The sequence below is a fragment of the Panthera tigris genome, chromosome D3 (assembly GCF_018350195.1).
Source record: "Panthera tigris isolate Pti1 chromosome D3, P.tigris_Pti1_mat1.1, whole genome shotgun sequence".
Classification (NCBI taxonomy): domain Eukaryota; kingdom Metazoa; phylum Chordata; class Mammalia; order Carnivora; family Felidae; genus Panthera; species Panthera tigris.
The window spans coordinates 13,178,790-13,188,728 of NC_056671.1; the positions used below are offsets into that span (position 1 = coordinate 13,178,790).

At 53.1% G+C, this 9,939-nt stretch overlaps 1 long non-coding RNA gene across 1 annotated transcript; it reads right to left on the reverse strand.

Moving 5' to 3' along the window:
- Positions 1–4,718: 4,718 nt before the first annotated feature.
- Positions 4,719–9,519, reverse strand: LOC122232768. Its single transcript, XR_006210162.1, has 4 exons — positions 9,254–9,519; positions 7,732–8,254; positions 5,976–6,094; positions 4,719–4,830 (listed from the first exon to the last, which is right to left on the reverse strand). It is a non-coding gene; the product is annotated as an uncharacterized LOC122232768 (long non-coding RNA).
- Positions 9,520–9,939: the final 420 nt, after the last annotated feature.

The window sequence follows — 9,939 nt, forward strand, 5'->3', positions numbered from 1 at the left end:
GATTTGGGACACCTGGACTCCAGGACGTGGGAGAACAGTTTCTGTAGTTTTCAGCCATCCAGTTTGCAGTCATCCCTTATGGAGCCCTAGCAGCCAACTCCAACCTCCGGCCTTGGGGCCCCATTCTGCCTGCTCCTGGGTGTGATGGGATGACGGCAGGACAGTTAGCAGTAGGAGAGGGTTCCAGGCCCTCCAACCTGGTCCCGTCACATCTCCAGAGCTGGGCAGCAGCTCGTTTTCTCCACACTTGGGAGTCTTGTCTCTTGTCTGCTCTCCAGAACTCAGGTCCTTCCACCAGCAGGTGGAAGACAGGGCTCTATGCTGGCGGGGAGGGGAGGGGGGAGAGGGCTTTCGTCTGGCTGTGCACCCAGGGGCTAAGGGTGGGGGGCTCAGGAAGCCACCAGACCCCACAGAACCAGGCCTGGGCTGCTGGAGATGGGCTGCCTCTCCTCACACATGGGCTATGGCCTCCGACAGTCCTGGGTTCAAATCCTATGCCTTCTTAGGTGTGCCCGTGACCCGAGTTTGGGTTGGTCTGGCCTTCTGGGCTTTGAGAGCCTCATGTATAAAACGAGAAAGAAAATACCTATCTCATGTGGTCACTGGAAGAATTAAGGAAGAAAACGTAGGTGAAGAGCTTAGACAGGCCTTCATAAATGGTGATCATGATGAGGATGGAGATCTTTCTACGGCCATTTCTGTCCAGCCCTGAATGGTTACCGTGGGCCACAAAGAAAGACGGTGTCTGCCCTCTAGCAAAATTCGAAGGCTGGACACAAATGTGTGAAATGATTAGGAACCCATAAAATACGTGGTAATAGCAAGAGACGGGACTGGTGTAGCCTGACTAGGGTCACGTCTCACAGGTGCCATGAAGGCAGCGCGTAGGGTAGGGTGACCGACTCTTCCGGGTTTGCCTGGGACTTGCCCACGTTACACACTGGGAGCCCCACATCCCGGGCAAACTGGGATAGCGGGTCACCCTTCATGGAGGAGGCAACCTCCCCAGGCCTCCGGGGAACCATTCATTCATTCATCTCTTCATTCCTTCACTCCTGAAACATTTATTGAGAGCTCACCATAGGCCAGACACTTAGGCCCGGGTGACACAGGACACAGCCCCTGCCCCCGTAGCACCCACATGCATACTTGCACGGCATTCTTGCATTCATTCCATAAGGCATTTAATGAGCACCTATTGTGTGCCAGGCAGTCTTCAGCACAGGAAAGCGAAGACAGATGACATCGTTTCTGATCTCGAGGTGTTCACGTCTGGCTGGGGAGAGACAGGGGGCAGGCCGCTCCCTCCAGTGCGGACAGGGCCGCTACAGCCCCCAGTAGGTGGAGAGGCAGAACAGACTCCTAAGCCACCCCAAAGCAGGGGCAGGGCATCTTCCGGAAAGGGGTGGTGCTGAGCTGACTCTACAGGGGAGTGTGGGCAGGAGCCAGTCAGAGAAACAGGGAAGGGTGTTGAGGCAAAAGGATCAGCCTGAACACAGGGAGCCAGGCAAGGGGCCCATAGGCAATATAAGAATGGTGCTTGGGTGAGGAGAGGCACGGACCCAACGGCAGGGACAGCAGAGTCCAGATGAGGATGAGCAGGGAAAGGAGGGGAGGGAGGGAGTCTGGTTTGCAGAGGTGCAGAGGAAAGAGCTGGCAGGGCTTGTGGAAGGACTGAAGGGAGGTGTGTGGACCCTATGCCCGCCGTGGCTGGCGGCGGGCAGGACCTACTGGGTGTTGGGGGAAGGTGCAGAAGAGGGAGGAGACACGGGCTCAGAACCAACCAACCATCGGAAGAAACAAGAAGAAAGAAAATCAGGCCATGCTGTCACTGGACAGACTGGACACAACTAAGCCCGGGCCCCAGCTTCTGGCACTGAGCCTTCCTTCGTGTTTGGGACAAGCATGCACCTTGTCCCCACTTGTCCTAGAATTGTTTCTGCACAATAAATAAACACTCATTGAGCATCTTGGAGCTGAGCTCTTTTGCTGAGAAAGCGAAACCAGATGTGTGAGGGGGAGAGACCTGGGGTGGGGGCTCAAGGGGGCACGAGGGGTCAGGGAAGGTCTCCCTGAGGTGATGCTCAATGATCCAGAAGTGCTAGCCTTGGGAAGATTCGGGGAGAGGAGGAGTGTTTCAGGCAGAGGGAGCAGTACGTGCAAATGCTCAGAGGCGGGAGCAAGCAGGTTACATGCAAGGAACAGAAGAGCCAGGTAGGATGGAGTGGAGATCGGGGGTGGGGGAGGGAACGTGGGAGGTCACCAGGTACAGAAGTGGACCAGGGTCCGATCAGGCCTTGGCAGGGGCGACAAGTCAGTGAAATGGCCTCAATTTCATTGGACACAGAGGTTCAGAGAAACTAGCTGTTCACAACTTTTTCCTTTTACTTTATTTATTGGAGAGAGAGAGAGACAGGAGAGAGGGCATGAGTGGGGGAGGAGCAGAGACTGAGGGAGGGAGAGAGAATCCCCTGTGCCGTCAGCGTGGGGCCCAGTGCGGAGCTGAAACCCAAGAGCCACGAGATCATGACCTCAGCCGAAACCAAGAGTCTGACACTTAACCGACTGGCCACCCAGGCACCCCCATCTCTAATTTCCTCTTGATCTGACCCTGCTTCCCCTTCCGGGGAGGTGAAGACAGCAGCTCGGCGGGCGTCAGAGAAGACGTTTCAAGGCTCTGCTGCCGTCCCAGAGGCCTGGCTCATCTCAGCAGTGGGCACTGCCCCCCGGAACTGGAGAGCCAGCCTACGCTCTGCTACGCAGCCCTTACGTCTGCCCCTTAATTTCCAGGCCTTTCCATTTCCTGATCTAGGAGAATTTTACAGACACGGGGTGTGTGGCTGACTGCAACAACCGTCTGTTGAATAAATGACCCCTCTGTCTTGACTTGCAGGTAGTTAAACTGCATGCTGAGAGCAAAGGTGAACCGGGGCTGGAGGGGGCGGGGTTTGCTTTCCCAATGACCTGCGGGCTGTCTTCCCTCTTGGGGGCTTCGATTTGTCCTTGACAGAACATGACTAGCAATGTTTATTTAACTCCTTTGGTGTTTGGAACTGCTTAAGCAAAAATATTCAGTGTAATATTCGGTGTAAAAAAATATTCTCAAATTTCTTTGTGGGGGCCCCTTGCTTGCACCCCAATTCTCCAGGAAACCACCTCTCCCTGGCACCCCTTGTACCGTCTTTGGGCTTTGGGTGATACTAAATGCATCCTCCGGGTCCAGGGGTGCCATGTGACTCGGACTGGCCAACCAGAACACTGCATTCCTCTGATCGCTGGGCATGTGGCCCAGTCAGAACCACTGGAACACAGTGATTTTTGGAAAAGGCTACTTAATCTTTTCTGCTGGATGTGAACCCGGGAAAATGTGACAGGAGCTGCTGGCAGCCATTTCATGGAAATTGAGAATGGAAGCAATATGGAGTTCTCATGATATTTGCACACCTAGATCCAACAGTGCCTGAAGCCCACATATCCTCTAGACTTTTCAGTTCTGTGCATCAACAGATTCCTCATTTTGCCTAAACCAGCCTGAGTTGGGTTACTGCCTACTCGGGATCTAAACAGTCCTGATTTGATCACCATTAGACAAGCAGTCAGCAAATCGTGGCTTGTGGGCCAAATCCAATCCCCTGCCCGTATTTTTCCCTTCTTCTTTAAGAACTTTATTGAGATAGAAGTTAGGTAAATTTGTTCACCCATTTTAAGTGTAAAATATGATATGCTTTTGTGAATATAGGTAGTCACGTAACTGGCACCGAAAACCAATTATTGGAACACTTCTATTCACCCCTGAAATTTCCCTCAAGGCTTTTTTTTTTTTTTTTTTTGCTTTCTCAGTAAACAAATGTTTAAAATAAGCTTTATCGATGTATGATTCATATGCCCTGGGATTCATTCATTTAACGTGTACATTTCAATGGCTTTTAGTATAGTCACAGATCTGTGCAACCATCACCACCATCAATTTTAGAACATTTTCATCATTTCAAAAAGAAACCCCATATCCTTCAGTTATCAACACCCCCTTCCCCCAACCCTTGAATCTTCCCACTTTAGCCCTAATTAACCATCCATCCACTTCCTGTCTCTACGGATTTGCTTATTCTGGACACATCCAACAAAGGGAGCCGCACAACCTATGGTTTTTTTGTGTCTGGCTTCTTTCACTTAGCCTGATGTCTTCCAGGTTCGTCCACATTTTAGCAGGTGTCAGTACCGCATTCCTTCCCGCGTCTGGATAACACCCCATGGTGTGGACAGACCACGTTTTGTTTATCCACTTATGGCTGGACGGACGTGTGGGTTGTTTCCACTTTTTTGCCTATTGTGAATAATGCTGCTATGACCATTCGTGGACAAGCTTTTGTGTGGGCATGTGTTTTCAGTTCTCTTGGGCAGATACATACGACTGGGATTGCTGGGTCCCATGGCAACTCTATATTTAACCCTGTGAGGACCTACTAGTCTGTTTTCCAAAGAGCTATTCGGTTTGGCGTTCCCGTTAGCAGCGTATGGAAATTCCGGTTTCTCCATATCTTCACCAACACTTGTTACTCTTTGACTTTCCAGTTGTTATTTTTTTAAAAGTTTATTTTTGAGAGACAGAGAGAGGCGGAGCATGAGTGGGGGAGGGGCGAAGAGAGAGGGAGACACAGCATCTGAAGCAGGCTCCCAGCTGTCAGCACAGAGCCTGATGTGGGGCTCGAACCCACGAACCCAGAGAGCATGACCTGAGCCAACGCTGGACGCTTAACCCGCCGAGCCACTCAGGCGCCCCAATCTGACTTTTCGATTGGAGTCATCCTAGGGGATGTGAAGTGCCACCGCCTGTTTTTGTAAATAAAGTTTTATTGGAACAGTCATGCTCATTTGTCATTTACATGCTGTCTATGGCTGTTTTTATGCTACCGTGGCCGAGTTGAGCAGTTGCGACAAAGATGATGTGACCCACAAAGCCTAAAATATTTCCCGTCTCACCCTTTACGGAAAAAAGTTTACCAACCCCTGATTAAGATCGATCCTCTCGTTTCTTATAAAAGGAAAATAAGGCCCAGAGACATTCTACTTCTATGTAGGGGCACACACAGCCGGGACAAGATGGGTGAATTGAATAAAGCAAGGTCAGTCAGGTGCTTAGCCCAGGGCCAGGCATCCATTAAATGTGACATTTCTCTAAAGTCCGGATGCACGGTCTAATGGTCCACCCCCTGTCCCCTGATGTCCCACACAGATGCCCTTCCTATTAACAGCTGGACCCAGCTGAGTTCGTAGGGAACTGAGCCTTGTTTACCCTGCTCTGGAGAAGCCTAAAGTGTGTGTCTCACATAAAAATCAGATTCCTGCGTCTGGAAGCATCGCTCAGCATACAGAGAAGGTTCTCTCTTGTCTGCCATGGCCTCCCCTCCCTGCCGTCCTGGGGGTCTCTGGTATGCCGTCACTCTAGCTGGCCGGCTCTCACAGCTCTGCAGAGTTCTCACCTTCCTGGCTCCATGTCAGAGGGTCACCACCATTTGGGCAGCCACGGCGTCAGCCCTCCCCTCTGCCACATCCCACCCCGACCCCCACCCGCACTGTAGCTGTGCCTCCTGGCAGGGCAAGCTTCAGTGGTCGAGAACATGGGCTTTGTTTGAAAAAGTCAGGCAGGGCTGGGATCTGACCCTGGGACCTTGGGCGTGTCATTCGACCCCTCTTGGCCCCGGTTTGCTTATCTGCACAATGGGGACAGGTACACCTACCATTTAGGACTTCCCGGAGTGTTAAATGAGCTAAACGTACGAGAAGCTGCAAGCATGGCGCCTGGAAGGGTTTCAGAAACGCGTCCTTCGGAAAGCGGGGGTAGGCAAGAGCGACTGTCTTGCAGCCACACTAAGTGCTTATGTGCATTCTTCTTGTTTTACAGAGCGGGTGGGGGCTCAGAGACGGGAAGTGAGATCCCCAAGGGCACTCAGTAACGTGGGGGCTGAACTCTGTACCTAGCTTCCCGTGCCACCTCTGGGCCTCTGCGTCCCCATCAGAATCCACGGCCGGGCTGACGATCTAGTGGCTCTCGTTCTGTTGTATGTCGAGTCCCAGCTCCCTCAAGGTCCACCTCCTGGGAGGGGGGTGGGGAGGATGGCTTCCTTGCCTGCCCATCTGGTCTCCTGACCAGCCGGCAGTGCCCACATCTGTCCCACAGGCTCCCCTCCCTCCTCCCTGCCTCTGCCCTTCCTGTGGCTGAAGAGTATCACCTACTCCCTGCACAACTGACTCAGGGAGAGCAGGCTCGGGTCCCACAGGTGTTTCTGCTTCGGGCTAATTTGTGTTCACCAAAGCTCCGGACTGAGACCCCCGTCCCTGCCATCTGGAAATGGCAGCTGGCAGGCACTGTTGTGGCCAGGGTTCAGAAGGCTTACTCGGACTCAGCAAAAGTGACTCCTCTTTCCAAGCCCCCCCAACGAAGTCAGTTGGCCAGAAAGAAATACTACAAAATGTGGGGAAAGACACCCCTGGTGGGAACCTAAATGTTGACAGTCACAGCCTGGAGCGGCTGTCCTCGCTTAGGGCCCTGTCACCTGCTCCCACTCTTCACCGTCGACCCCTTCTCTTCCTGCAGGTCTTGTCTAAAACATCACCTCCTCCGAGAGGCCCTCCTGGATTGCTCATCCAAGTAGCTTCCTCCCCCATTCTTCTCATCCTCATTTCCTATTTGCTTCCTTCAGCACCACTAACCCAGATTACAACTCTACACATTCCTGGTGACTTCTCTGCCGGGTTTTTGCAAGCGGCAGGGCCTGGGCCTGCGTCTCACCCATCTAGAAACCAGAATCTGCCAGCGCCTAGCACATAGTAGGCGCTCAATGCATTTTTGGCGAATGAATGAAAACCTTTATCTGAGCGGTGAGGGAAACCCAGGAAGCCGCTCTTTGGTGGTGAGAACACACAGAGCCCGAGGGTCCTCCAGCGGAGAGCTGACTTCATTCCTCTGTCCCCGTCCTAACCTTGTCCAGAGGCTACACGCAGAGAACTGTGTACAACTATTTTCGCAGCTTTTCAGACTTCCGAACAAGCTGCCTTCCCCAGAAAACACATTACACAGAGCCTTCTTTCTCCCCCTCCTGCTCAGACGGCCAGTGTCCCAAGGAACAGCTCTTTGTTTACGATAATAAAGCAGGAGCCATGGCAACGCATTGTGATGTCATGGGAGTGTGAGGTCATAAATCCTTCCAGAGGAAGAATGGACACAGCGGACACAATGGATCCCGAGCTTCCCCTGGCCTGGCCGGGGCTGTTGCCAGATAAGTTTTTCTTATACCAGGTGGATCATTTCTTTTTCTCTTTTCCTTTCTTCCCCCTTTCCCACCTCTTTTTTTGTTCGTCCTTGAGAAAAAAAAGGGGGGGGGGGATTAAAATAAATAAATAAAAAGTTTTAAAAGACTCTGAGTGGAAAGATTTCTCCCAGGAATTTCCTGTTGGCTAATGTCCAGTTCGCAGGGGATGCCAGCAATAATGCGAACAAGGCTTGCTCGTCCCGGACCTGCAGTGAGAAAGCTGCCCCAGTTTCCCGGTTTCATGGCTGAAATATGGCAAAGCCTTGGAGAGTTTCTGGGCTCTGGACCACGGGGTTTGGGAGGAGGCATTTCTCTGGCTCACTGTCCCCGTCTTGTCTTCTACTCAATCTTTCTTTTGCTCTTCCTCGATCTTATTATTTATTTTTATTTTTATTTTTATTGTTTGCTAATCTCAACCCACCTGGCTCTCTTCGGTCTGGTTTTCTCTCTCTGTGTCTCTTCCCTGCTCTTAATTTGTGTCCTTCCATCTCGGGCTCCATCCCTTAGTATTATTAGCCTCTCTGTGTTGTTTGTGCTTTCTCGGTGGTTCTCCTGCTGAGTGTGTCTGTCTCTCCCAGTCTCTGTCTCAGTCAGCTTCATGGTTTTTGACTCACTGTCTCTCTTGCTCACTTTCCTCTCTTCCGCCCCACCCTCCCCCATGCTCACGTTACTGAAACAAATCAACATTTCTGACTCGGAGGCCTGGGCTTGGCGATCTGCGAGTGGCCAGGCTTCCGCGTTTCCTGGCCGGGGGCTCCAAGCGGCAAAGTGGCACATCAATACAGGACATCTGCCCCCACGCGAGGAACCTGCTGGGTCTTTGATTCAGAGGTGCACGCAGCTGGCGCAAGCGTCACTGTGGCCCGCCGTCTGCCAGGGCCTGCAGATCTCTGGGTGACACGCTTCTCCCCGCCAGCACCTTCTGCGCCATGGACCCCCACCAGCTAGCAGATCGGGAAGGGAGGATACCCATTTGGTGGGGGGCGAAGTTCTGCCAGACTTTGGCCAGCCCAGGGCCACTGTCCTGTTCACAGCCTCCTCTGACAAGCCCTATTATATTCTGCATCAGCCCCCCTATTTAACGCAAACCCAGCTTTTTCCACCTCAGACCTATTGACACTGGGCTAGGTAATTCTTTGTGGTGGGGTGGTGGGGACTGTCCTGCTCACTGCAGGATATTTAACACTATCCCTGGCCTCTACCCGCTAGATGACTGTAGCGCCCCTCCCTCCAAATTGTGACAACCAAAAACGTCCGGAGAGATTGCCAAATGTTCCCCTGGGGGATAAATCACCCCTGGTTGAGAACCACTGTGGCTCTAAACCATCTCTGCTCTCTTCCCTTTTACCCAAATCCCTCAATCTTATTCTCTCCCTTGCTAAAATCATCCATGGCTCCCTATTACTATTATTATCATAGCAAACATTTATATGGGACTTCCTAAGTGCCAGGGACTAATTTCCTAGCACCTGTCTCATAGGCCCGTGGTAAAGCTGGTCATCACAAGGCTGGGCCCCTTAGCCCAGAGCAGAGCGTCTGTTACTGCTATTATTACGATTGCATGTGGGACTCAGTTTCCCTAAGCTGTGCCCTTGCACGCATCTGCTTTTGCACAGGCCTTTCTCTCTTCCTGCGTCCACCTCTCCCCCTTTCTCCACTCGCCACCCTCCTCCTCGTCCTCCCCGGGACTTGGGTCCAATCTGATCGGTACTCCACACTTGCCTCAGGGCCTGGAGCGCCCTCGGGCTCCTCCAGTGGAGGCTCCTATCTTTTTTCAGCGGTTCTGGTGGTGACCCCCCGGGGCTAGCGGGGGACTGAGGGTAGGGCGGGGCATGGCGATGGCTGACTCATCTCGGTGTCCCCGTGACAGACGAGGTTGAGGCCTAATGACCCCTGAAGGCTCTGATGGGAGCGGGACAAGTACTTTCTGGGGGGACGCCTACCACGGGGACAGAAAGAAGCTCAGGGACCGCCCCGGGTTCCACCAGCCCAGCTCCAATTCCGCTCTCAGGGTCCCAGCCCGCTCGCTGCGGCCACTCTCTCTTACTGGCTCCAGGGGAGGCCGCGTGGCCCAGGTCTGGCCAATCAGAGGAAGCCACACCGCCCCGGCCACCGTTGTTGGCTCGTGGATGGGCACGTGACTTGGACGCGGTCCCGTGACATTTTTTTGGAACAAAGTGGAGTTGAAGGCGGAGCCGGCGCTCCCGGCAGTCTTGAGGGCACCAGGAGGGGGAATCGAAACAGAGACAGGCAGGACTCAGAGGTGCCGCGAGAGGCCAGATGTCACTATTTGCGGCCCCAGGGCAGGTGATGCCTGAAGTTCCCACCTCGAACTCCGCTTCTGAGGCGAATAATTGGCCTGTTGCATTGACGCTGTTTGGAGTGACACCCCTGATTCCCAAACCGGTGGCCTCCGCCCTACAGTGCCTCCTATCCTGCTCTTCCAAGTGGGGCTTCCCAGAGAGCCCTTCATGCTTCTGATCGGAGACACAAGAGCTCCAGAATTGATGAGGAACACCTGCAGGTCCCCTTTAGCTCTGCGCGCTGTTTGCCGCGCTCCCTCGGCAAACTCAAGGTGATACTTAGCACAGGAACTGAAAAACACGTCCACGGGTCCCCAGGGAGGAAG